At 35.6% G+C, this 26028-nt stretch overlaps 1 long non-coding RNA gene across 1 annotated transcript; it reads right to left on the reverse strand.

The window, feature by feature from the left end:
* Positions 1-24187: 24187 nt before the first annotated feature.
* Positions 24188-25080, reverse strand: LOC137252221 (uncharacterized). The gene is made up of 3 exons (XR_010953481.1): positions 24703-25080; positions 24366-24551; positions 24188-24283 (listed from the first exon to the last, which is right to left on the reverse strand). It is a non-coding gene; the product is annotated as an uncharacterized lncRNA (long non-coding RNA).
* Between the last annotated feature and the right edge of the window lie 948 nt (positions 25081-26028).

Here is a 26028-nt window from a genome sequence, read left to right on the forward strand (position 1 = left end):
ACTAACTTCCTGGATATCTAGATACTTGAAAACAGAAATATAGGTTAAAATTCGGTGACAGTGCAATATTTGATCAAAAAATTTGAGCTACGTAACGCAGAAGTCGAACTATTTAGAAGATTAGGCCATACCTTAATGGCTAGGCTCCTGAGTGTGGCAGGCGTTGTAGAATTCCACCTCGTTGAAAGCCCAACTCAATGCACGTCCTTACATACTTTTAGGTGTACGCGACTTTCACCACAATTCTTTTAGACTTTCAGGCGTATGCGAATTTCTCCACGATTTTCAGCTGTGCAAATTAAGTAGCTGACAAACGAGGTGGAATTCTCTTGTTAAGAGGAGAGGTGGAATTCTGGTGTTTTCGCCAGTGTTGTCAGCGAAAATTCCACTAATTCTCTTAAATCTTGCTATTTTGAACAAATAAATAAAGATAAGAATTTTCACTTAGGAATTACTTAAATTACTAAAAAAAAGTAGCAATTGCCTTTTTGAAGGCATTACTAAAAAATTTAAAATAAAAAGATGATAAAAAAATTTTTAGGACTACCTTTATATAAATGGACCAAAAAATAGAAGGCAATTTTTCCTTTAATACAGACATAGTCTTGCCGAATTTTTACTGAAAAACTTTAACAAAAGCTCTTGTAAAAGAATTTTGGGATTTAAAATTATAAATGCAGAGCGCGTGTTTAAATTTTAAATAATCAATTAGTTAATCCCAAATACATGGTTTTCCTTAAATTGGAAGATTGCGCTCCACCTTTATAGTTTTAAATAACAAATTATTTTACAAGAGCTATTGTTAAAGTTTTTAGTCAAAATTCAACAAGACTATTTCTGTATTAAAGGAAAAATTGCCTTCCATTTTTTGGTCCATTTATATAAAGGTAGTCCTTAAAGTTTTTATATCATCTTTTTATTCATATGGAAAAAACTATAAAGTGGACTCACATCCACAGTTTTAACTTTTCTGAAGTTTTCAGCCACAAAAAAAATTACGTTTTCGAATGAAATACACACATTTTCACAAGTTTAACAAAGCAGAAACATTTTATATATTTTTTCTAATTGCTGTTTTTATGTGCAGGTCCCTTTTTTGCTCTTATTTGGAATACCAATCTATAAATAAAGTTTTGGTTGTAAAGATTGGTTATAAAGAATCTCGGTGCTATAGCGAGCTTTGGGCATTATTAGTCGAAGTGCTTTTGGTTACCTATATTTCATTAAAATAATTTGCTAAAAATAAACCATTGTGAGCACGTAAAGAAAATGTGTACTATGGTACTATTGTTAATATTTGATTAGAACAAGCACTGCATTACCGGCAGTTGCTAACATTCGCCAGATGGCAGCGCAAGCGCATGTAAGTTTTTATTGATAGATGATTGATTGATAGAACAGTTGACTTCTGTTGATATTGTAAGTATGGGACTTTGCCACCATAGCATAGTCCACAGTGTTTCTTCTACAGCTGGTACATGGTTAAAACAGTGGGGTAAAAATTTCGCTGAATTGTTGGGGCCTAGCAGCTCTCGAAACAGATCTTTATAATGAGCTGTTGAAGTTTTCAGAAATTGTATTTCTTTTACTCACAAAAAAAAAAATTTTCAGTTAAGAAGAAAATATATCATAACTATTGTAAAGGCCTTGCGCCTAATTCTAACCCATGATCTTAAAAAGAAAACTTTGAATCAAAAAGGATGTTTCGTTGATTATATTTGCTACAGTGGATTAATAGTCAAAGTAAATATAAAAACTGAGCTTTCTTAATGTTTATTTGGCAACACTTTTGATTCTTTTTGTATATCAAATCTTCGAAAATTGTATATCACGGAACTTATTATGTAATAATGCAAGTTAAGTTAGCTTTAAATTATTTTAAGGAACCAAATTAATTGAATTTCAATAAATTCTTAGAACTACGAAAATTTCATTCCCAGCCTAACATTTTGGAAATAATTAATCTCGGACCCTACTCAACGTATTGGCTTGTAACTTCCTTTAAAAAAAGTCCTGCAAAAATAATGTAAACTTAGAGATTAAAGGAAGAATAACTCTTGCCAGCAACTGCGAGAAGAATGTATAATGATGAGCTGCAGCGAAAAAAAAAACAAAGGCTTCGCTGGCTAGGTCATGTTATGCGAACGAAAGTTAGTCAACGCGGTCGACACCGCATAAGGGGAGACCTCCTCTGAGTTGGGAGGGGCAGGTGAAGGAAGGCTTGACTTCCCTTGGTGCTCCCAATTGGCTTCAGTTATCGCGAAACTGGGATATCTGGCTTGAGTAGTTACGAAATGGCCATAATCGCTTAGGCGATTAAGCGCCAATTAATGATGAATGATTCGTATTTGGAAGCAGAGGAAGAACGAGGCCTCCACCAATTAATGCACCAGTAAGTCCTGACTATAAGCTCAAAGCACAACTCGGGTAAGGAATTAATAGATAGTTCTCAAATTTAATAGCGAGCAGCTTGACTCAAGACAGACGCCCATCCAAGGTGAAAATATTTTGCAAGCCTCTTGTGATTTTAAGGCGAGTATGTTGCAATGGCTCCTGATACTTATTGTCTTGCTTCAGCGACCTTAGCTGTTACACAAGTTGGTTGCTACATCTTGCACATGGAGTGGTCACATTTCAGACAGGCGACGTAAGATTCCAATTCGCGCATAGCATAGATTAGGGCAGCCGATAAAACCACACTCCATTACATTGCACTTACATTAAAAATTTACGACTCTTCAACTAAGGAGAAGGTTTTTAAGCGAAGCACTGTGTTTCTTCTTTAGTCAAACAATCAAGGTTGGAATAAGGTAAGAGGCCCACAGGCTATAAGGGGCCGCCGAAAACTAAATATAACTATCACAAAATAAGTATGGTAGGGTATACACGTTTTAGAGTTACCGTTTTATGTTGACAAAACTGAACATGTTTAATGAATTGATTTCACTCAACATGCGGTTCTAAACTCATCAGTAAGCAATCGATTGCAGGCAGGGAGCAAGCGCAACACTCGTGAACCGGTCACGGGGCTTACATATTCTTAATCCAGCCCAGCAGCAAATAAATATAGTTTTCACTAATAACAAAAAACAAAAGAAACACTGCAAACTTTAAACAAAGAACACTGCTAATATGTATATAAAATGTATATTGTATATATGTACTTGTATCTCACTCATGCTTGCCTATAATTTAATAAACTTGAGCATAAATTGCTCCGATTTATTTAATTTGCCCATTCCATATATTCCACTGCGTTATCTTCGGCATAACAGATTATTTATCGAAATAACTCATAAAACGAATTATGCTATGAATGAACCTATAACTAGGACTATATATCTAGCAAATCGATTCAGTAATGTTCTTAATTTTAATAACAGCTTATTAAAGTTTAAGCTTGAATTGTTTTTTATTTTTAACTAGACAGTAAGAAAGCATGTATTTTAGACTGAATGAATTAAATAAATAAATAAATAAAAATTTTCAAACAATAAACAATCGTCATTAGACGCTACGAAAAAAAAACTTGCAAGTAACATAGGAGAAGAAATATTTATGTAGAGCAGACTCTAGAGCATCACTACATCACTTTTCAAATGTACGAAAATTTGTTTTCATTTCACCACTTCACAGAACGTAAATTGGTCCCCAGTACTCTCAGTGCCTTAAAATTTAAGCCAATACTACCTATAAAAAAATGTTTTTGCTTTTAAATTTTTTTATATCCTTCTTTAAAGTTCACATATTGTAGTGAGATGAAAAAAAATTACAAGTACTTACTTATCTTTGAAAAAAAGCAAAGCCTACAAAAAAATCACATACGTACGCACAATATTGATGTCTGGCGTCAGGCGAATGTAGGTAGTATTTGCTTTTATGTACCAACAACACGCATACCAGCTTAGCCGCAATGCTTCTAAATTCTAACAAGGACAACTGCACTTACTTGAATGGTTTTGTAATAAAAATAGTAAAAGTGAGAACAACGTAATGGCGCGTATTGACAGCAGCTGGTGTTAAATGTAACTGCTCAGCACTTTTGAAAACAAATTCAAATAGATATATATGTGTGTGCGTATGTGCCTGTGAGCGAAAATACCTAGCAGTAAAAAAAGGAATGTATATCAAAATATATATCCGCCATAGGTTCTACTAAGTATGCATTCCAGAAGACATCATTTACTTCACAGCGATAAGGTAGTAAAGCAGAGGCAGAAAGGCACGGGGCAAGGATTCTAATCTGCTAGCCATCAGGAATAACGCACGCAAATTTCAATAAAATTGCGACAGACGGAAGGTTTTAAGTCTGTAGCAAACTGCTGTAAGAACGAAAACGGCAACCTTATAACCGATGTCCAGAGGGTGCTTAAATTATATAGAGAAAATTTATCTGTGCTCCCAAATGAAGCGAGCAGTGGCATAACAATATTGTAACGGATTTGCTGCAAATCCTCTTATTTGCCCTTTTGCTAGGTTCGTATTGCTAAACTGTTGAATAAATAACTCCAATATTGAATAATGGAAAAATGGACTTTATTAAAATACTTCACAATAACACTCAAACTGTGCAACGAATAGCTTAATAAACAACTGATAGCTTAAATGAAGCTGACTTTCAAAATAATACTGCCATTGTTCGCTAGATAGCGTCTTAGTTGAAACTTCTTGACAAATCAAATCAAACTGAATTCCAGCGCCTCTACAATTGCCGCCTTTTATACTCTGATTTCAACGTTCGCATCTTCTAGGCGCTTCCAGAATCTACTAGTCCAGTAGCTCTCAAACTTCTCAGCTGTAACTACAATTGCACAATTTTATAGTTTTTCTCATTGCATACTTATAGGAGTATCTCAGATATATGCATGTGTTTGTGCATTGACTCTCCGCTGCTCGTATACGTACATGGTACATATGTGTAGACGCAATTTTTGTTTCGTTTATGTAGATACATAATGATTGATCTATGGATGTGAATTCACGTCACTGCTTAGCATCGGCTTAGAGATGGCAGCACTCCTTAGTTTTGCTAATATTCGTAACAATATGGTGGCAGCGCTGGCAAAATGCCCGACTCAAGAGGGCCCCGGGCCAAGAGGCCCTGAGCTCAAAAATATTTTTTATATTGCGCCTGAATATCGTATATATTATTTCTAATTGCTGTTTTTATGTGCAGGTCCCTTCTTCGCTCTTATTTGGAATCCCAATCTATAAATAAAGTTTTGGTTATAAAGATGGAGATTCGTGCTATTAGCGAGCTTTGGGCATTATTCATGGTAGTGCTTTTTTTAACTATATTTTACTAAAATAATTGGTTTAATGGTTTTAATGTTATTGAAGTTAAACACTCACTTTCTTTATTAGATAAAATATTCCACTATGCTCAAAACAAAAAAAAATGTTGAATTGTTTCAAAAAAATGTTGCATATAAATAACCTCTCTCAAGTGTAACGTGTACATCTCTAAAAATGCATCGACATTTTTTGTTTAGTTTGGTTGGAATTCTTAACGATTAACTTGAAATTGTATTATAGTCTTTAGTTGTCTCACTTTGGACTTTAGGCAGAACTTATAAAAATAAAATTTGCAAATAAAATAAAACTAGCCAAACCCGAGCGCATCTTGTGCAACAATATAAAATTGTCATATCAAATATCAACAGAAATCAGCTGCTGTATCAATCAATCATCTATCAATAAAAACTTACATAGGCTTGCGCTGCCATCTGGCGAATGTTAGCAACTGCCGGTAATGCAGTGTTAGTCCTAATCAAATACACAATCGTGTATTTTAAACAAAAAAAAATATTTTAGTAAAATATAGCTAAAAACAAATATTTCGACCAATAATGTCTACAGCTCGCTAATAGCGACAATCTCCATCTTTACAACCAAAACTTTATTTATAGATTTGGATTCCAAATAAGAGCGAAAAAGGAACCTGCACATAAAAACAGCAATTAGAAATCTTATATATAAAAAGAAAGCCTAAAATGTGTGTTAGTTTGTAGCCGGCGTTTGAAGAGATACGCTGGTCGATTTTGTTCAAACTTTCACATAAGTCGCTTATACCTCTCGTGGTGGTTCGCACATAGGTTTGGTTGCGATCGACGCACAGGGATAACGAGATATAAAAGATTTTTGATCGACCTATGGCATTTAAAAAAAGTTTTTATAAGTCAGAAAAAAGTTTTTTTTAAACGTGGTCACCCCTCGGCAGTGGTTTCGCAAGCACGCCGAGTGTATTTCTCCTATGAAAGCTCCCAGTGAAAATTCATCTGCCTGCCGTTAGAAACCGGTTTGACATATGCACGTATTGTCCCTCAATTTGTAAGGAAAATAAAAAATAGCACGACACAAATTGGAAGAGGAGCTCGGTCTAGATCTCCTCGGAGGTAAATCGCGTCAAGTATTTTTCCATGGCACTAAACGATTTTTGGAGAAATTAACTAAATTTAAGGGAATCATAACGATTTTCCTTTTTTTTAACTTTTGTACTTTGTACGCCCCTTTTTTTTCAAAGTAGACGTGGTCCTTATCCGCTTTTGATCGGATCTATATACTAAAACTTTTAAATTTTATTCTGCTTAATGAGATCGGCGCCACTCTCATTTTACAAAATTGTAATAAACTTATATTGTACCTCGTAATTTTATTATCCATTCGTCAAGTTTCCCCACTTCATCAGTATATGTTAAAGCATTGTTCCTTTTTTCCATTTCTCAAAGTGAGCGTGGATATAATCGGATTTCGACCACTTTCAATACCAATATATCGTCAACGATGCTATAAAATCTGCTAACTCCATCCATTAAAGTTTCATGGAAGAACGAAAAAGTTATATTGTATGCCAAGATTAAATGTAATGAAATTTAGGTGGAGTTAGCATCTTTTCATTATTTTGTTGATGCTAGTACTTCTGGACAATAAACACGTACTTTCCTTTTACCACCATATGCAGAAATCATGTCCCGTTCGACCATTATCAAAAAGTCGGTTTAAATTCAGTGCGAAGCTTTTACCGCATCGTGGACGATGTCATTTTATGTTCACGTTTTGGTGTTAATGGCCTGAATTTTGTTGATCTTAAACATGTAGACCATCGGCACTTGGTACAGTATCGGGGAAAAGTATCGAGGTAAAGTATCGATACTTTACTCAGTACTTGGAAAAAAGCATCGAATACGAAATACTCGATTATTTTTTGGAAAAGTATCGATACTACTCCCTCAGTACTCGTATCGTTCTATCACTACATACAGATGTAGATACATATATGCTGCTTTCTCATGCACCGAATTATTCAGTTCATTGCCACTCCATTATCTCTCATTTATTTACTTTATACATTTTGTTTAAAAATAAACCACTTTGAATCTTTGGCATTTGGCCGCAGCTTACTTGTGAAATTTCAAATAATATTATTGAGCTCATTGAAATGTACAATGCAATGAACAAAAAATGTATTATTATTGTTTCATTCAAAGCTTATGAGGTGCAAATTTATGTTTGTTTAATTTGGACGATGCGTGAGAGATCGTTTATGTTCATAAACGTTTCTCTACATACGCTGTAGGGAAAATCTCTATTTTAAAAGTGGTGCACTTGTAATAAATTCGTAATCACTAATAGTTCGCCTCCTAGCTTTTTACATGCTATCAACTGGTGAATTTGTCACGGCAATATCCTAGACGGTGGAAATTTTCCCTGCTGCTAACCTTTTCTGTAGTTCCGAAATGTTAGGCGCAATAATTCCCGAAGAGATCTAAGGCCGAGCTTCTCTTCCAATTTGCATCGTGCTCCTATTTTATTATTTTTTTTTTTCAACAAATTGGCGGGATGAGACCTACATGTTTTATGCCGACTCCGAACGGAATCTGCAAGGCAGATGAGTTTTCACTGAGAGCTTTTAATGGCAGAAATACACTCGTAGTGCTTGCCAAACACTGCCGAGGGGCGACCCCGCTTAGAAAAATTTACTTCTAATTGAAAAACCTTATTTCTAAAATTTTGATGTTGCTTTGCCCGGGGTGTGAACCCAGGGCATTCGGTGTGGTAGGCGTAGCACGCTACCATCACACCACGGTGGCCGCCAGTGGGATATTGTCCCCTTTTAGAAAGTCCCGAGCCTGTGGGAAGGTCAGTGGGATAATGTAGGAAAAAAATTCAAAACATAAATATGTATTTTGGGAAAGAAAAAAGACCACAATTCCGGTCCTCTTGGTGGCGAGGATTATTGTATATATGTATGTTAATATACTCTCGCCAGACGGCTGTTTTGCGGTATCATAAAATCTCGAAAAATTTTGTCAATTCACAAGGTCTCCTATTCGCCGTATGTGCTATTCTATAATCAAATTATACATTGGAAGCCATGGAAACAACTCAAATCTTCAAACTTTGCATGAATACGACACTAATTGTGAATTGGCCAATTGAAATTTTGATTTATGTATATCTGTTTATAATAAAATGTGCAATCCAATTAGTACAAAGATGCGGCACGCATTTTGCATATGGCACCATATGTACGCAATAATTCTGATTCACCGCTCAAATTGAAATGAGGTCATATATATGTGGCACTGTTTTTAGTAAACTTTTCAAATTATGAGTTTTAGATGCAACATTGTGCCTGCCGCACTTTAATAGTTATGGGGTCATGAAACACTCGCAAAATATGTCTGTAAAAAACACAATTTTATATTAAATACCTCCAAATAGCTGGAGTATAAGTCAAGCGATCGCTGGGCAAGACTAGTGTACGTGTTAGACTGTTTTCTCCTTTAATTCGTGTTAATTCAGAAGAGAAGCTGGGCCTTAGATCTCTTCGGAGGTTATCGCATCTAAAATTTTTTTTTTTAATCAGAAGGCAGTGCCCAGTTAGAATGCCCATCGCGAGCCCACAATCCTCTCTTTTTAGTGATAGGAGTAGCAGTATCAGTCTAAAGTCGTAAAACCTACAATTTGCAGCCCCGCGCTTGATTCCACGCCATTTCTGCTTAGTCAATAATACGCAAATCTTGCTTTAATCTCGCCCAATCTTGGTGGAATCTCTACGGTACAAACTTGGAGGGATGTTAACTTTTTAGCTAGCTCGTCCACTTTTTCATTCCCATCTATTATCAATATAGATGTATCTTTCTCTTTATCTCAATTATTTCTAGGGACTTACATTGTAACACACCTTTTGTGTGTTATGCGAAATTATTGCCTTGATTTCCAATGAGCTGTCAACACAAAAGTTGGCTCGGCAGCAGTTTAGGCTGTTTTCGTACAGTGCTTGTACTGCTTTGGTCACGGCTGCTACTTTCGCCTGAAAAAAAATTCAGTAATCTGGCTGCTTGTAACTGTATATCCTACCCATTCCATTACTTTGGAGCTATCGGTGTACAGGTGTATCGTCCGTCCGCATTTTAGCGCATTTGTGCCAACCATATATCTCTATTATGGCTCTTTGATCCCCATCGAAGCGTAGGTACGGGTAATACGTTCTTCCAAAATTTAATGAAGCTATAGTACTATGGTGGTATAGTGTGCGCTTTGTGTCTCCTCACAGTTGTTAACGCTATGTTGTTTGTCACTCGGTCTGCAGGTGGAATGTGCTGTATAATATACAGTGCAGCTGTTGGAGTTCTTTTCATGGCTCCCGTAATGCTAAGCATTGAGAGCCTGCATACCCCTCTCCTAACTTTTTGGGGTGGCAGTTTTTGTGTAGCTGTCTTCCAAATCGTTTTCTTCTGTACGTTGAGGTCCCAAGACAACTTATTATCTAGGATGATTCCTAGGTATTTCACACAAGGTTTTTTCCTGTAAGGCCACCCCTCTTAGCTTAGGCCTGCTTCAAAAAGCTATGTAATATGCATTAATGTACAGTTCCTTTGCATTTGGTTTCTTTTAAAACTCAGTCAATGGAATTGTACAGCCATATGAGGTATCTCATTTTAGGGTGCATCGGAGCACTGAAAGCCGTTTTAACACAAACTTGGTTTCAGAAAAGGCAGCGGAAGCCACCGTCACACTCGCCTCAATGGTAAGATGTCACTAATATATGTATAAACATGCAGCTAAATATGTCACGGATTGTTTAGCTGTAAACTGTCTAGAAGTCAACACTCACCAGTAAGCATATACTCAACACGAAACGCGTGCGTGTAAAATTTATTTTGAAAGCATTTTGCACCAAACATAACTTTAAGTAAACACAGGAAGGTTTTGTTTTTTTTTTTTTTGTATAAATATCTATAAACAATCCTGGGTATACGCAGAACAAAGCGCAAGTAATATTTTGAGTCTAAAATGCGGATCTAATTCCAGTAAACTTACTTAATTGGCGTTTAGCCGTTTAATCGGCTACGACCGCCCAACAAGACGTACCAGTCGCTTCTTCGTTGGACTAGCTTGCGTCAATTGGTCACAACAAGGGAGTTTATATCGTTTTCCAGCTGGTTCGTCCAGCAAAGTGGGGGAGTTCAATAATACTTTCATTGGTTTTCGTGACCTGCACGAAAGATAAACTGATGGAAACTCATTTCAAAAAAATTTAAAGTAATTTGCGAGTCACCAAAACGTAAAAAATACATGCCTAACAATAACTCCAATTTGGCTTCAAGTCTGGGGTAAAGCTGTCCTCATACGACTGTACCTCCAACTACACGGACTGATCGGAACACGCCAGCTAAAGATTTGACGACTAACGTAGCTCAGAAATATCCTCAACGTTCTGCCGAGCTTTCTAGCGATGCTGTGGAAGTTTCTGACCATCTTAACACCGTTACAAGTAACATTGGTTCTTCTGTAGCGATCGCCCCCATGACACCACTGTTATTTTCATTAGCCTCTCCATTTTTACCTTCACCTCCACCTGTTTCTCTTCTTTCTACAAGGGTACAAATGTTGCGGCACCAGAAACCAAACGTCACTGACTGGTTCGAATAACAACGCTAGGTCAACCAACGCGTTAACTGTCCTTTGTCCTACAGCAGCTCCATCTTCTAGTGTGCTACCTATTGGACATTATGTGCAATACTAATAAAGCTTGTTTCGCCCAAGTTAGCGCCCCATTCTTGTGAACTGAGCAAAAAACATTTAGATCCTTCGGGTATGCACTAGTCCGACCATATTTTGCAAAGAAGCTAATGCACACTCCTTACCAATTCCTAGCCACCTTATTTGAATACCTCCACTGGCAATCCATCAGCCCCCGCGGTCTTGTTTTTTGATCTGGTTATCGCTATTCCTTCTTAGTCATAATCGGGTGGGGGAACATTTATTCTATCATCACCGATATCGGGTTCGGGTTCATCATCTTCCCTAGGCTTTTCATCGCCCTCTTCATTTAACAGTACAGATAAGTGTTCCGTCATAATCTGGACACCTCTGGACATCGGTTCTGGTGAACTATAAACAATTAATTAAATATTTTTGCAGAAATTTGAACAACACAGCTTCGGGAGTCTGTAATACGAATTTGCTCATATTTTTTCGAGCAGCCCGGGCATATGACCAACGACTACTCGTATATCTGCTTACTGCTCATTAAACGAAAACTTTCAGATGAAGATGTCACAAACATTCATTGGCGTTTGGCCTGTAGCGATCAGGTGCTAAGGAAAGTGGCCACAAGGCTAAGTTTGGTAATCCCAACCAAAGCAGTAACGAACTTAAATTCATATGGGAGAACATCTGCATACAAGAAAGACAAGAAAAAAGTTCGTCGTTACAAAAATATAAAATTAATTGATTGAATTGCAAACCTTAAACCTTACTTTAATAATTTAGTTCGGGTTCAATGCATAGTTAGAAAAGTTTCAAAATAAATGTCAAACAAATTTGCTATAAAAACACCTCTTTTAGTAAAAAACAAAACCAAGGTTTACAAATTTGAAAAAAACTTATTCAACTCCATACAAACACATTAAATTGAATTTGGAGAAATCTATTTTTGGCTTGCCAGCCGATAAGTTTCGTCAGCAAAATATTTAGTTTTTGGGCTGCTAGGAAGTTGTGGTTTTTGTTTAGGTTTCAATTGAAATTATTGAGCTTTGTAAGGAAATTGATATTTTGTGGTAAATATTATATGCAAACTTTTCATTGGACTAAAAATTGATTTCCTTTATATGAATGCTTACATGAATGCACAGAAAGAAAAAAAAAAACTGATATAGTCAACCAAATTATGGTTCAATTCAACCGAGATTTCTGTAAGTTTTTATCCGTGTCAAATAAATGTAGACTGCAGCTCTGTGCAAAAATAATACAAATAAAAAACCAATTTCTGAATATTATTCATGTTGCATTTTCCATGATTCCAGAATTTTGGGTGTGGTAGCCGTAGCACGTATCACACCTATTGATAGAACTATATGAGCACTGAGTAAGTAGTATCGACACTTTTCCAAAAAATACTCGAGTATTTCGTAATCGATACTTTTTCTCAAGAACTGAGTAAAGTATCGATACTTTACGGCTATACTTTTCGCCGATACTTCACCAAGTGCCGATGGTATACATGCTATAAAAGCTTCTCACTCAATTTCAGTGCGGTAGCGACGAAGGGCAAAGGTGGCATATTACCACGCTACTCACAGGGGGCGCCAAATGGTCCGCAAAGCAGAACTTCCTGGATGTATTTTTATTATAACTGATTTCTGGAAAAATTTTCTATACTAAAAAATGTATGCATACATCCGGAACACTTGCAAAAGGTTATAGAATAATTGAAAGCATATGTCCTTTTTTCTCACGTCCAACGTTACGATGGGAATTATTAAAGAATGCTTTAACAAAAACTGTCAAACGTGAATCTGAAACACGATGGAGCGCCAGAATACAAACGGTTGGCGTTATCATCGATGGGCTAGAGAACGTAGTAGAACACTGAGAACAATTAGCAGAGGACACTAACACCACAAGTAACACCAGAAGCGAAACTACACTTCTGTTGCAAAATATACAAAATTTTAGTTAATTTCTGGTATGTAATCTTAAGGAGGCTTGATCGTGTGCAGCTCAGATTACAAGATCCGGGGATGAATTTTAGAGAAGCGTATCATGATCTTAAATCATTAGCGTCTGAGCTATCCGAAATTCCAGACAATCTCTGTGAAGAAGCAATAGAAAAAGTAAAGCCTCTTTGTGAAAAATGGGATACTAATATAGTAAAACGTTTAAGAAGGTGCCGCAAAATGCCCGGAGAATCGGCTAGATATGTTGGTCTTTCCGCAGAATGTGACATTTCTCGCTTTATAAAAAGTGTTCTCCATTGTCTCCAACAAGAAACACGTACAAGATTTACACGACCAAATGACCTTAATTTTAGACGTTGGAAATTTGTTAAACAAGAATAATAACGGTTTAGAAAGAAATTGGAAGAACTTGGGTGAATCTTATAATACAGATTTCGATGGAACAGAACTTTTTATCGAAATATGTGACTGCAAAATATTACTTCGCAGTAGAAAAGAAATTGAACTATAACTCTTTCAGAATTACTTACTTTTATAATCTCGTATGGAGAAGATGTTTTTCCAAACTTGCGATTGGCGCTTCAAATACTTTTGACTATGTCAGTATCAATTGCTAGCTGCGAAAGTTCATTTAGCAATTTAAAACTGATTTTAACATATTTATTTACGATCTACGATGGGGCAATGTCGCCTTCAGTGACCTAACATTATTAAGTGTGGAAAAAGAAAAATTTTAAATGATAAATTTTGATGATATCATTGATATATTTTCTTCCTCAAAGGCAAAAAAAAAATATTTTTCCCCGCACGCAAGAAACCCTCACTACGCCACTGCTCAACTTAAACCGACTTTTTGATAATGGTTGAATGGGACACGATTTCTGCATATGGTGGTAAAAGGAAAGTACATGGACAATAAATCACTAGCCCCATCAAATGAAAAGCTGCTAACTCCATAAAATTTCAATACATTCAAACTTGTTATGCAATAGAGCTTTTTCGTTCTTCTATGAAACTTAAATGGATGGAGTTAGCAGCTTTTAGACCATCGTTGACGATATATTTTGATTGGAAATGGCCGAAATCAGATTATATCCACGCCCACTTTGGGAATTGGAAAAAAGGAACAATGCTTTAACAAATACTGATGAATTGGGGGAACTTGACGAATGCTGTATATGTATGTAAGCATTTGGTGAAATTTGAAGGTACTAGCTGTTAAAGAGGGGCAGAAATTACGAAAAGTTTCTTATCTCAACAATTGGTTGTATGAGATATATACTATATATACCACCGATCAATACAATTTTTTCAGACAACAATGAATTCTCTATACGTAGGCATTCGGTGAAATTTTAAGCCTCTAGCTGTTAGGAAGATATGACAAAAATCCTCTTTTATGCAAAATCGGTTATAAGGGGGATATATGCTATAGTGGCCCGATCCGGCCGGTCCAAGAGATGTCTAATCGGACACCTAAATATACCCGCTCATCAAATTTTATCAATATATCTAAAAAATTGAGGGACTAGTTTGTATACAAACAGACAGACGGACATGGGTTAATCAACTCAGCTCTTCATCCTGATAATTTCGGTATACTTAATGGTGGGTCTATCTATTTTCCTTTAAGGACTTACAAATTTTGAGATTCGTGACGAAGTTAATATACCATTTCACTACCATGAAAGGTATAAAAAGGCGTGAGTACCAAGTACTCATGAAGTTCGATGTGTAAACATAAAAGTGTGTACGTCTAATAAATAAATGTTTTTAAGTTAACCAAAGCTTGCCCAGGGGTAATAAGTTAACCCACAACAGAGGCAACTTTACCAGAAACAAATAGTTCCGGGCTTATTGGTAAAAACCCATATGGGTTTGTAATCGGCTTATTATCGATAACGAATATTTATCGTCGACTTATCGGTTTGTAAACCGCTTGTCATTGCCGAGTCATCGTCTTCTCATTGATTTCTTTTCGGCTTGTCTTGTCATATAATGGTTACATATTTGTCATTGATTTTATATTAAAGTTTTATCGTTATATGTTTCAGAACAAATCGATGAGACGTCGTTAACAAACCGATCACATTACGATAAAAAATTGGTAACACTCCGAAAAGAATACTTTTCCATAACACATCGATACATTTTTGATAAAAAATTACAACTTTTCGATAACAAATCCATAACACTCCGATAACAAATCTATAAGTTTCGGAAAACAAAATGATATAATTTTGATAAATAACAAATCCATAACTTTTCGATAACACCCGTAAATATAATCGGCAACCTCCCGATAACAGAGCGATAACAGTTTGATAACATATTGTTAACTTTTCGTTGATAAATCGATTACTTTTCGACAGAGAACCCATAGCTCGCCGACTTATTTTAAATTTAGTTTAGTTTTAATTTATTTTATATTATATTAGGTATTTCATTTAGTTTAGTTTAATTTAATTTAATTTATATGTATTTTTTAGTTTTTTTTTTTTTTGTAATTTAAATTTATTTTGTTTCATTTTGTTAAGTTTTATTTTATTTAATTGTATTTTATTTTATTTTGTTCTATATTATTTCACTCTCTTTTATTTTATTTTATGTTATTTAATTTAATTTTATTTTATATTAATTTGGTTTTATTTTATTTTATTTTATTTTATTTCATTTAATTTTATTTAATTTTATTTTATTTACTTTATATCATTTAATTTTATTTTTTTATATTTATTTTTATTTTATTCAATTTAATATTATTTTATTTTAATACATTTTATTTTACATTTTTATATTTTATTTTATTCATTTTATTTTATTTTATTTAATTTTATGCCATTTTAGTTCATTTTATTTCATTTTATTTTATTTTATTTATTTTTTTACTTTTTATTTTCTAATATGCATTCGTGAATTTCACTATACACATTTTAATCAAATAAGATATTATGCTTTATTATCGCAGAAAAAAGAAAAAAACCTATTGTCTGACATTATAGTTTTTTCAATCCTGACAAAGATAAGATGTCTTTATATTTTTAAATTAGAAATTATGTATATTCTTCCCGAGCTGAGATTCGAGCTCGAGTTGTCATATTTCTAATCCTGCAGAGAAAATCAGTATCAAAATGTTTAGAAAACGGTTTTTTCTGTTATAAAGTCGTATGCGGGGTCGCCCTTCTGCTGTGGTTTGACAAACACTCCAAGTGTATTTCTACCATGAAAAGCTTCTCGGTGAAAATTGATCTCCCTACAGATGCCGTTGGGAGTTGCCATTATACATGTATAGCCCATATACAGTGAATAGCCCATATACAGTAGAATCGCGAAAAAGTTAACTCGCGAGAAAGTTAATCGCTCGACTAAGTTGACTGAGCTTGAGAATCCACGTCCCGTTCTAAAAAGTTAACTATTGGTTAATTTTTCTGAGCTCATAAATTTTTTTAAAATAAAATCGTTTGTTTGAAAATAAAAGCAAGTGCGGGTATTAACCTATTTTTGTGTCATTGTCCAAGGTGGGTGGTGTTGACGTCAGCATTAACGACATTGAAAATTGGAACGACGATCAAATTATGTGTCTAAGCTTTGGGCAATTGAGGGCGAGCAGTTTAATAAGAGTTATAAATGGGTAATTTTATGTGCTTGTAAGCGTATGAGTCGTGGCACAGTGGCTGACGTACCCGACCAAACGCCCGGGGTTGCGGGTTCAACTCCCACCAAGCACTCCTTTTTTTTTTAAATTTATAAATTATTATTATTAATGGACTGTATTGAGTTTATGGGGTTTTTGATTTAATGTATTCCATTTATTGAGTTGGGTAGTTTTAGTGTTATTGGTGTATTTAAGTTATGGGAGGATGCATAGCATCAGTACACCGTTTATTTATTTAATGTGGGGGCGAGCACTGGGGGGCTCTGAGGCTTCGCTCTACTGAGCCACCTCATCCTCTATTTGAAGAACCCTTTAAAATGTGATATGGAGGCGAGCACGGGACGGCTCTGAGGTATTGGCACCCCATTTTCTACAAGAAAAACCTCTATTTATTTAATTTGGGGCGAGAGTTGGGCACTCTGAGGTTTCGCTCTAATGAGCCACCTCATCTTCTATTTGAAGAACCCCTTCAAAGTGTGATATGGAGGCGAGCACTGGGCTCTGATGTATTAGCACACCATCCGAAGAACCTCGATTTTAATTAAAAACCTCAAACTATGTCTTTAGAATATTTCACTAACCAGTTGAGAATTACAAGCACACTCAATGGCTACTGAAATAAACGAACGAAAAATGTTCATAGTTTAAGTCGCTTAAACATACTCCCCCCTTAGACGGCTTAGTCGTCTAATGAAACTTCCATACGAGCCAGTCATCCGGCTCGAAGGACCATGTCTAAGCTTTGGGCAATTGAGGGCGAGCAGTTTAATAAGAGTTATAAATGGGTAATTTTATGTGCTTGTAAGCGTATGAGTCGTGGCACAGTGGCTGACGTACCCGACCAAACGCCCGGGGTTGCGGGTTCAACTCCCACCAAGCACTCCTTTTTTTTTTAAATTTATAAATTATTATTATTAATGGACTGTATTGAGTTTATGGGGTTTTTGATTTAATGTATTCCATTTATTGAGTTGGGTAGTTTTAGTGTTATTGGTGTATTTAAGTTATGGGAGGATGCATAGCATCAGTACACCGTTTATTTATTTAATGTGGGGGCGAGCACTGGGGGGCTCTGAGGCTTCGCTCTACTGAGCCACCTCATCCTCTATTTGAAGAACCCTTTAAAATGTGATATGGAGGCGAGCACGGGACGGCTCTGAGGTATTGGCACCCCATTTTCTACAAGAAAAACCTCTATTTATTTAATTTGGGGCGAGAGTTGGGCACTCTGAGGTTTCGCTCTAATGAGCCACCTCATCTTCTATTTGAAGAACCCCTTCAAAGTGTGATATGGAGGCGAGCACTGGGCTCTGATGTATTAGCACACCATCCGAAGAACCTCGATTTTAATTAAAAACCTCAAACTATGTCTTTAGAATATTTCACTAACCAGTTGAGAATTACAAGCACACTCAATGGCTACTGAAATAAACGAACGAAAAATGTTCATAGTTTAAGTCGCTTAAACATTATGGAAGATGACGAAGATTGCACAGTGTCCGAAAATGATAACGAAGAATCAGCCATCGAGCAAGATATGCAACGACAGAAATTGAGTTTTCCGGAAGCAGTTGAATGCATCAATATCTTGAATTAGTGGCATGAGATCAATAATGATGCAAATCAGATCTTACTAATATGCAGACGAAAATTGTCAAAAGTTATTACACAAAAGAAAAAAAACAAACAAATCTCGGCTGCTTCTTTAAACCAGCTTTTACAAATTAATAAGTACCTACATATATACGAAAGGTAACACTTTCAAAATTTTTATACTCAGCTGAGCAGAGCTCACAGAGTATATTAATTTTGTTCGTATAACGGTACCTCGTAACGGCATAAACTAATCGAGATAGATATAGACTTCTATATATCAAAAAGATCTTGGCGAAAAAAGAAATTCATTTAGCCATGTCCGTCCGTCTGACCCCAAACACGATAACTTGAGTAAATTTTGAAAATAAAATTTGGAATGCAAGTTCCTGATCACTCATCTGAGATCGCTATTTAAAAAGAACGAAATCGGACAATAACCACGCCCACTTTTCGATGTCGAAAATTTCGAAAAACCGAAAAAGTGCGATCATTCATTACCAAAGATGGCGAATAAACTTGGTAGGTGGGTTGACCTTATGACGCAGAATAGAAACTTAGTAAAATTTTGGACATCAGGCGTGGCACCGCTCACTTTTAAAAGAAGGTAATTTAAAAGTTTTGCAAGCTGTAATTTGGCAGCTGAGTATGTAATGTTTTGTTACACCCGAACTCAGCCTTCCTTACTTGTTCTCAAAGGATTTCTTTCCAAAAAAATTTGAAATTGTTACTTTTCGTATGGTACGTCGATATTTCCAATGTGAATAAATTAATACATCTGTTCTGTGAACTTGAGATCAGCCAGTACAAATTAAATCTAAGTTTATGCTCTGTAATGATTAAAATTAAGTCATTTAAATAAATTCAATGTGTTATATCGCTATATTTTTTCAAATTTGAAACCCGCTTGGAAAAGTTAATATTTCGGAAAAGTAAAATACCCTTGCGATATTTTGGTTAAATTTTTCGCGATTCTACTGTATTTTATTTTCTCCTTGCGGACGGGGCCGTACGTAAAGGCTAGTAAAAATATAAAAAAATGTGAGGCACGATAAACTCCGAAGAGATTTTAGGCCGAGCTTCTCTTCCAATTTGCATCGTGCTTCTTTTACTTTTTCCTACAAATTGGCGGGACGGGACCTACTTATTTAATGCCGACTCCGAACGGCATCTGCAAGGCAGATGAGTTTTCACTGAGAAGCTTTCCATGGCAGAAATACACTCGGAGTGCTTGCCAAACACTGCCGAGGGGCGACCCCGCTTAGAAAAATTTGCTTTTAATTGAAAAAACTTGTTTCTAAATTTTGATGTTGCTTTGCCCGGGGCGTAAACACAAGGTCTTCGGTGTGGTAGGCGGAGCACGCTACCATCACACCACGGCAGCCGCTAATATAATAAGATATTTCTATAGAAATATCATTTTAAAAAGCTGTATAAATATTTTGTATTTTTCATTATTAAGGGCATTGAAATTTTAATTAGGCACTTCTAACCAAAAATATTGACATTGTCTATATGTATGCGTGTGCGTGAGGTTATTTCTCAGAATATTTCGTAGCTTTAAACAAACATTATTAGAACAGCTGCACTCTCTTGCACACATTTCCGAATTTCGCTTCTTTGTCATGCGCTGCTTTTTAATTTTTTGAAATTATGTGACAAACAAATAAAAAAATTTTTTTTTTTTATTTTTTTTATTTTATATTTTAGCTATTATTGATGTATTAAGCGTGTCTGGATGTGCAAATATGCTAACACGTGATAAGAACACGTGGTCATACGCCTACAAATTCCAACACCCATCCACCAACCCATGAATAAGCACGTGACGAGAATATAAAATTAATAGTTGATTAGTTCAAAATGAAAAAGGCAGCGGCATAATGAAATTTTTCATATAGATGCGTTTAGCACAAGCTTATGCATTCCTGTAACATCGCCACAATCAACCTATAAAAATGAAGTAACTTCTGACTTGGCAATAAATGTTTTTTTCGCCTTGCCTATTCACATACAAAATTTCGCGAAGCACTGTTTTAAACATTCTCCTTATACAAGAAAAATACTTGCTAACATATATTGCGTCGTATTCATTTGTTATATTGCAGTTTTTAATTGCGAAAAATGTTAGAAAAGTTACCAACGAGTGGAAAAAAATATCACTTGCAAATTATGCCAGCACCCTTAGCCAAAGCAAATGTCAAATTCTTCTTCTTATGCTTTGCTTGCAAAAAAATTTGAGAGTTTGCTACTTTTTCATATCGGATAGCGCCAGTATCGTTCGATCTGTAGTTCTCCATAAAAATACGTGCAACACCACATCATGCATAAGTTTGTGTTAAACTCATCTATATCAAAAACTGCTTATGTGACAGAGCTATAAGTGATCTATCTTATCTTATTAATATTAATAAAATAATTTTAAAAAAATTTTTAAATTAAACGGTTTTATTGAAAACAATACTTACATGAAATAATAATAATACGAAAAGCTAGAAAATAATTAGGTAGGTCCTAGGTACTAGTCATCACACTCCTTATCAATCTAGGGCGTTGATCAGACAATTAAATAAAAGCGTTGGACGCGTCATATTTCTATTGATAGTCATAAGTAAACCCAACTGAACCTTAATCAGGTTATGCTACGCCTCACATTTTTAGAAATTTCACGCGTCCAACGCTTTTATTTAATTGCCCGATCAACGCCCTAGATTGATAAGGAGTGTGATGACTAGTACCTAGGACCTACCTAATTATTTTCTAGCTTTTCGTATTATTATTATTTCATGTAAGTATTGTTTTCAATAAAACCATTTAACTTAAAAATTTTTTTTTAATTATTTTATTTTCAAGTTTTTAGTATTTATTTAAATGCATATTATTTCTCATTCTATTTAGTTCATTTAGTTACTCATTATTACAAGGACTCTTTCCTGACAATTTGTTACAACCTAAGTCCTCAATACATAATCCTTCCAAAGACTTTACTCGACTCTGCGCCATGTATGCTTGTCCCTCCTCCAACTCCAAAATATTTTGATGTCACTTCTACTGAACTGTATGCAATATTTGTTCCAAATATGAGCCAAATCGGGCATCATAGGTCGCTTTCTATTCATGTATGTATTATGTGTTCCAAATATGGACCAAATCAAATCGGACCACAAATACGATTTTTGTGAATATCTCGATCCTTGCGCCACCTAGCGGCGACTTTTTTGATAGGTCGCTTTCTATTCTTGTATGTATTATGTGTTCCAAATATGAGCCAAATCGGACCACAAATACGATTTTTGTGAATATCTCGATCCATGCGCCACCTAGCGGCGATTTTTTTCCACAGGTCGATTTCTATTCTTGCATGTATTATGTGTTCTAAATATGAGCTAAATGGGACCACAAATGCGAATTTTGCGAATATCTCGATCCTTACGCCACCTAGCGGCGACTTTTTTTCTTATTATTGCATTGTCGTCGGGTTCTGAACTATATTCCAAGTTTCAAGCTTGAAGCTTATCGGGAAGTTACTTAAATTTCAATTACAAGATTCGTTCACAACGGCCGTGCGGCCGTGCATGCGGCCTGCCTGTCAACTCAAGCTAAATAAAACCGTTTAAAAAAATGCGAAAGTTTTGATGTTTACATCTTTGGATGTTTGGTTCTCCAGACGTTTGTCTTTGTAACTCAATCAAGATCGGCTGGACGGATTCAGGTGAAATTTGGCACACATATAGTATAGAAAGATCTACTAGCTATATGTTTTTTAAAGGGGTGAGGGGTTGACGGGCCCCTAGGAATACATTTGAGGAGCCTTCAGGGATTATTTCCGGATAGTTTTCGGGATCCGACCGGGATCCTGTCGGGTCATTTCGGCACTTTTTCTGGACTACGTCGGGATAATTTAGTTACCCTGGATCAGTCTAGAATCGCGTCGTTGCCATTTTGGAATTTTTGGGACTATTCCGCGACCTTTAGGAGACTTTTTTTTCAAACAAAGCTTGACACGAATTTACCAACCAAGAACTTGTGGAAAAATCTCAAATCAATACGGATTGCATGTAAAAATGATTCGAAATGCGATTTGGACCCTGACTCCAACAATGACTTGTTTTACAGTCGAGTAGTTATATAAATAATCAAAATTTCAAACTTAATGAAAATGTGAGGTACACACCAGATAATAACAAATTTTAATTTTTCGGAGTTACAGAGGATGATGCCATAAGAAGTCTATTCTCAATAAAGTCCAATGCCGTTGGTGACGACGGTATAAGCCTTAGGTTTGTAAAACTTATTGCAATCAACATTGTTTCAACGTTAACACATATTATTAACTTTTCGATAACGATTTCAACTTTTCCCGATGCTTGGAAGATAGCAAAAGTTATTCCTATTGCTAAAAAGCCATCGGCTGTTTTGCCAATGGATTTTCGGCCGATAAGCATATTACCCGCTCTTTCTAAAATCTGGAAAAAGTTAGTGGTGGCCCAAATCACAGAATACCTCAATAAGAACAACCTTCTCTCAGAATGCCAGTCTGGTTATAGAGCGAGCCATAGTTGTGCTACGGCTTTACTCAAGGTAACTGAAGACATCCGCCCTGCCTACGATAGCGGTGATTTGACTGTGATGTCACTTTTAGATTTTTCGAAAGCCTTTGACACAGTAGATCATTCAATTCTCTTAATGAAATTACGACACTACTTTGGATTATTTTCTAATGCTTCAAGATTGCTCGAAAACTATCTTACAAATCGTTGGCAGAAGGAAAGTGGTTGCTCTGAGACGAAGTGCCTGTGCTCGGGGGTGCCTCAGGGATCTATACTTGGACCAAATTTGTTCAGTATGTTCATTAGCGATATTACATGCACAAATATTTGATGCACAAATATATTTATCTCGCCCTATTGGCTTATCTGAAAATTTGGTTTGTAGGATGAACGAGGATCTCGGAAGCATCTCTTCGTGGTCGAGTGATAATAATTTAAATCTAAATGCGTCTAAAACAAAAGCTATTTGCATTTCGCACTCTCCGCAACTGGTAGAGAATTTGCCATCGGTTATACTACAGGATATTATCATTAAGTATGAGTCGGTCGTTAGTAGTTTAGGGTTCAAACTAAATTCCAATTTTAACTGTGTTGATCATATTAACTACGTTTTATCAAAAATTTATTTTGTGTTAAGGAAATTGTGGTACACAGCTGCTTTCATTCCTCCAAATGTCAAATTAATGTTAGTCAGATCACTAATAGTTCCTTTCATTTCGTTGGGAGGGTTAGTGTTTGGTGATATAGACTGCAGGTCTAGAAATAAGCTACAACTTGCATTGAACAATTGTGCAAGATATATCTACTTGAAGCGTGAATTTGACCACATATCAGAGTTTTCGTTTAAAATACTTGATTGCAGTCTTACTACCTTCCTAAATTATCGCAATCTAATTTTCCTGAATAAATTAGTTTATAAAAAACAACCAGAATACCTATTCCGAAATTTATGTTTTGCTAGATCTGACAGAACCTGTAACCTCATCGTTCCACGTCATAAATATCTCTCATCATCAAGGACGTTCTTTGTCAGTACTATCAAAGTATGGAACTCATTACCTAATTTTATTAAAAATGAGCGCAATGCATCGCGCTTTAAATTGGCTTTGTCTGGGTATACATATAAGAGTAGATACAAGTAAAAAATATAGGTGCTTATTTTCAGTGGGTGGTTAAACTGTAGTATATAAGTTGCTTAGCGTATAACCCTGCTACTTTATCTATTAAAAAATTTAAACGATCAAAAGGCAAGGTTAAACTAAGCCGACCTTAACTGCAGCTTAAATTCACAAAGAAAATTTAAGCAAAAATGTTGCCTTCGATGTGGCTAATTAGAAATAGTTGTCTTAAAGGAAAATTTGATAAATACTTAGCGTTATAAAGTACGATATAAATATATTGACAATTACCTTAGTAGTATGGTTTCATTTGATTTAAAAAAAGTTTCACTTAAAGTGAAAAAAGTTTCATTTAAAATGAAAAAAGTTTCATTTAAAATGAAAAAAGTTTCATTTAACCTGAAAATGCTATAGAGAAAAATGCATGTTTGGTATCAATACATTATGACGACATATATCATTGCGTTGGTTCGTTACTCACTGCGGAGAAGGTGTGGCATATTTAGATGTGGACTTGTTCACTGTCGAAGCTGGAACAGCGGATTTACGTGATGTAGGCGTACATGGACAAGTTCGCAGTGTGCAGGAGGTATTGTATCCACGTTCTTATAATGCCGAAACATATCATATGGATACTGCTGTGGTGAAACTGCGTGAATTTTTTAACCTGGATCAAACAGTAAAAACAATACAACTTTGCCCATGTACTCAAAGATTTAAAACAAGCACAGAAATGCGCGTTTATGGATGGGGTTGGACAACTGCACAACATGTGAGGCATTCGAATTTACTCAAAACTACTTTGATGTTTTTATTACCATTTGATGATTGTGTGTGTCGTTATTCTACTTCAGGAAGAGTTTTTACACCATCAATGATTTGTGCTGCTGCTCTTGATAAAGCTGATGTGTGCGCTGAAGATACTGAGGCACCGGGCGTTGTGAGAGGAAAACTTTTTGCGGAGGCATCATTTAATATGGGTTGTTCGCACACCTTGTATCCGAGTGTCTTTAGATGAAAAGCTAAATTCTTAATTTCAGGCTGTTGTTATAAATCGACTACTGAGTGGAAAAGCACCCTAACTCGGCTGAACGCCCCATTTCAGAAATCTTTTTTCATAAACACTGCAGCTTACGTAAAAACATACAGAATTTATGCTTAGAGCTTTTTCGAAACGATAGCTGAGATATGGTGATATTTCAATCAGCAGTCGACATCACGATATTTCTTTTTGTGTTAGATATCTATAAATAAATGTTTATAATTGCAATAAAAAAAAGCATTTTGATTGTATGCAATGAAAGTGTGACATATGCAAATGTCTTAGGTTGTGAGATCAAACTTTATTCTTAGCTTTAAAGTTGCCTCTTTAATGAATAAAGCTTGAGTCAAAAAGAAAATTGCAAATAAGTACTTTATGGCCCTGGCAAGCTCTGTATAAAACAGCTGATGGAATCAACATTATGGAACTCAATGTATTCTGTTATTGACGCCATAGCATAACGCCTTAGTGATAACGTAGCTAAGCAATTTGTTTTTGGTTGAATTACATAGCTGAGCCTAGCTTAAAAGTTCACCAATAATTAATTAATTTCTTTCAAAACTCAATAAATCGCTTGAAATAGGGGCAAATATCAAAGGATGTTTGGAATATGTGCAACTTTAAAAATTTGTTTCTGAAGAAAAAACCTGCTGGAGCAGTATCGTTCCATACGATAACTGTAGCAGGTTTTATGTACGCGAGCGACTCGGAATTTTTTTAGATCTAGGGCTTCCATTTCAGTGTAACCCTATTTGGCACGAATCGAAAGTGATTTTGATTCAAACGATCAATAAAAATGTGTGAACTTATGCAATTGGTAGCAAATTGTTAATCTGAATACCTACTGTCTTAATCGCCACCTGACTATTGATATATATGTATATTAACGCGACTGCAGCTCAAGCGCGCTTCCTCCAAAACTTTTGCTGCTTTCTTTACGGCTGCAATTTCACCCCGAAAGGCACTGCAGTTATTTGGTAACCCCTTTCATTATCCTGCAACCATCGGAGTACATATGTGTCTATGTTCTGTCATTTTTGCACCAATTCGCTAATCCTCAGACTCCCTTAAAATCTCTTTCGAACCCCAGACACGGGACTAT

This window comes from Eurosta solidaginis, chromosome 5 (genome assembly GCF_040869045.1).
Source record: "Eurosta solidaginis isolate ZX-2024a chromosome 5, ASM4086904v1, whole genome shotgun sequence".
In the NCBI taxonomy this organism is placed as follows: domain Eukaryota; kingdom Metazoa; phylum Arthropoda; class Insecta; order Diptera; family Tephritidae; genus Eurosta; species Eurosta solidaginis.